The 3,446-nt window shown below is 44.0% G+C and overlaps 1 long non-coding RNA gene across 1 annotated transcript; it reads right to left on the reverse strand.

The window, feature by feature from the left end:
- Nucleotides 1-1,209: 1,209 nt before the first annotated feature.
- Nucleotides 1,210-3,172, reverse strand: LOC122140248. The gene is made up of 4 exons (XR_006156931.1): nt 2,921-3,172; nt 2,583-2,758; nt 1,973-2,074; nt 1,210-1,508 (listed from the first exon to the last, which is right to left on the reverse strand). It is a non-coding gene; the product is annotated as an uncharacterized LOC122140248 (long non-coding RNA).
- Between the last annotated feature and the right edge of the window lie 274 nt (nt 3,173-3,446).

Consider the following 3,446-nt stretch of genomic DNA (forward strand, 5'->3'; position numbering starts at 1 on the left):
CCATCCCGTATCTGCTTGGAATACCGACCTCTGAATATCTTCAGTGGTGAGTAGCCAGTTAACAGCCCAGCCTGTGGAATGCTCACACTGTTGTCCAACATTGCTCCCCACTGCTCCAACCCTATACCTGTGAGCTAGAGCCCCTGCACCGCTAACAGCCCGGCCCTGCGAATACTCACCTGTGTATTTGAACTCGGTGTTCACTATGGAGCTATAACCCCTGCACGTTAACAGTCCACCATGGAATACTCCTTGTGTATTGAAACGCTGTTCTCCCCTAGAGCTAGAACCCCTGCACGTTAACTCCCAGCCCTGTGAATACCCACCCGTGTTGAAACTCGTCTCTGTAGTTTACCTGAGAGCAGAACCCTGCACGCTACAGCCCAGGCCCTGTGAACTACGCACCTGTAGGATTGAATTCTGTATTACCCGTGTGATCTAGAAACCCCTACACGCGAACCGCCCCGCCCTGCGAATACTCACTTGTATGAACTCTGTCTGTGTTCCCTTGAGAGCTAGAACCCTGCACGTTAACAGTCCAGCCCTCTGAATACTCACTTGTGTATTGAACTCTGTTCTCCCTGATAGCTAGAACCCCCTGCCACATTAACAGCCCAGCCCTGTGATACCCCCCGTGTTTGGACCTCTGTATTTACCTGAGAGCTAGAACGCCCTTCCGCTAAAAGCCCAGCCCGGTGATACTCAACCGGTACTGACTCACGTGTAATTCTGTGTGAGCTAGAACCCCTGCACACTAACAGCCCAGCCCTGTGAATACCCACCTGTGTATTGGACTCTCTACTTACCTGAGAGCTAGAACCCCTGCACGCTAACAGTTCAGCCCTGTGAATACCCACCTGTGTATTGAAATCTGTACTTACCTGGGAGCTAGAACCCCTGCACGCTAACAGCTCAGCCTTGGGTTTTGAAGTCCACCCCCCCCCCAGAGCCAGAAAGTCCCTGCACGTCTACTGCCTAGCTCTTGCTTTAAACTTACCTGGAGTGGAGTCAGCTGGAAATTAAGGGCTGAAGTGGAGTGTGTCGAGGAAGGGCTGAAGAGGAGTGTTATCGAGGACTGGAATCCGTATCTGTGGACAAAAATAGTTCGAGTCATTAGTAGTTTTAAAGTTTCCCCTCCCCTTTCCCCAAACTTTTAAATAAATAAAATTGTTAAATTTTAATCTTGGTTGTCTGTTTGTTCATTGGGGTGTTGTGGGACCTCCTCGAGGTGGAAGTTAGAGGGAGGAGCGAGACCCGTTTAATTGGTGGTCCGCTCTGACCTGCAACATTTGCATATGTTTCCCATCCGGAATTTGGTGCATTCACACGTGAAGTGTAACGAGTTAACTTTGTAGGCTGTGTTGGTTGACTGTGATGGCACAAAGCACTGCCCCGCTTCTATGTCCAAATCTTTGCCCACACCATTTTTAAACAGCAGCGCAGCAGCCTGGTGAGCAGCAGAGCTGGATAATGTCAGTCGTCCTGCTTCGCTGAGGCCATCCATGTAGCTGCAGTAATGAAAAACAAGACACAAATTTGGAATTACAGTAAAATAGTAGCCTTTGCCTCAGATAGGACAGTGGGGAGCGACAGGACACCAGTGTGTGAGAGTGTGCCCTAGCTAGCTGCAACACAGGTAAGGGCACCATCACAAACTTTTTAATGGCACACATTTTGCATATTCTGATTGGATGGCCAATAACTTATGCAATACCATAAACTCATAACCATACTGTATATTGGCCCTTATTGTTGAATAGATTTTAGCTAAATGCAAGTTTCATTGTGTAGTCATTGCCATGGTGATTGTTTTTTTAGTGCAACAGCTCCATAAAAAAATGAATTCACTGTTAAGACTGTGAGAGGGTGGCAAGCTTCATGAAAGTAGCTGCGTCTCATTTTATTTTATTCTATAACAGGCTGAAATAGCCATTTGGCAAAATCCACATTCCCTGTTAGAGAGATTACTAACCTGTAATACTTTTCTACATCTCCACATAGCAAAAGCAGAAGTTGGTCGACTCTTCAGTTTGCCTGGCCTCGCAGAAACTGGTATTTCAACGTAAGGAAGAATCTTTAAGACAGAAAGGCATGAAAAACGTGAAAAGCTTGACAATTACAAATCTGACACCCACCATACCATTGGCTTCCTATCAAATTGGGAGAAAATAATTGAATAGCAATACAAAATAAACTATCAGTGTAAAACACTGATTCCTACATATTTTTTCTGACTTTAGTGAAACCTCGCTCATTCAACCTAAAAAGCTGCATTAACTGCTGATTTGGGGAATATAAGTTTTTCAGCTCATGGTAAACTTTGCCTCCCAATAGTCAGGCCATGAGGTGAGCTGGCCTTGTGGTAAGACGTAACGTTCAGTGCATAGTAAGTCAGTGTTCTATATGTGGTATTAGATAGGCCCATGCCATTTTGAGAAAAGCTAGTAGAGACTGGCACTATATTTGCATGCATAATTTTAGGAACATGATGTTAGCAACACCTTGATGTTTTAAGCAAATACTCTGATCCCAATATGAAAATAAATTATTTGAAATATTATTGGCAAATGTAAGTAAAATACCTTTCAGCCTTGTTGTTTGTCTCACTGCTACAGTGATAGAACGTTCTGCCAAAGTTTACCCACAGCTCCGCATAAGTAAACCAATTTGTCTTCAGATAAGTTGTTACATGGGGACTATACAAAAAGGTGTCGATCTCACTGCATTTCTTGGCAGATACATTGAGAAACTCTTCCTCCTTAGGGGAAAAACATATTTAATCTGAGATGCTTATATACAAACATTAAAAAAAAAAAAGCATAAATAATTGTAAACTCACTATTATGTACACTACAGAATGCATAATTTGGTCAGGACCACTTAGTTGCACTGGGGTTATGAATGTAAGAAAATATAGTACCGTCAGACATGCTTTCATTGATGCAATGGCATGAATGACCACATTTCTTTGTTCAGGTGTCAGGTGACCTCCATCTGTCTTCACAAGCCACCGGTTAACAGCCTATAACAGCATAAATTGCTTCAGATGCACATTAGGGTATGTTATTTCACCTTGTCACATGGCAGTTAGTTTCCATTGCTTGGCCAAAAGGGAGTTTATGTTATTGTACTGCAATGTAACTCTGTATATATCCCAAATTTTCATGTTTCATGTAAGTAGAATTTAGGATTTGAAATAGGGTTAGGGTTAGGGTTAGGGTTATATAGATAAATGCGAAGAGTGCCTCCCCCCGAAGTGCCTCCCCCCCCCTTATCCCGGGCACCAGCAAGTCCGAGAAGCCGGGAAACTTGGCGGGTATATACTAATTAGGGAGTGGGCTTTAGTCTGGGTAAATGCCGCCTTAATAACCACCGGGCATGAGATATGGTACTGCTCCATTACTTGAGTTGTGCTAGTTAGGGCTACGGTTGAGTTTCTTAGTTCC

Source organism: Cyprinus carpio, chromosome B17 (genome assembly GCF_018340385.1).
Source record: "Cyprinus carpio isolate SPL01 chromosome B17, ASM1834038v1, whole genome shotgun sequence".
Lineage (NCBI taxonomy): Eukaryota > Metazoa > Chordata > Actinopteri > Cypriniformes > Cyprinidae > Cyprinus > Cyprinus carpio.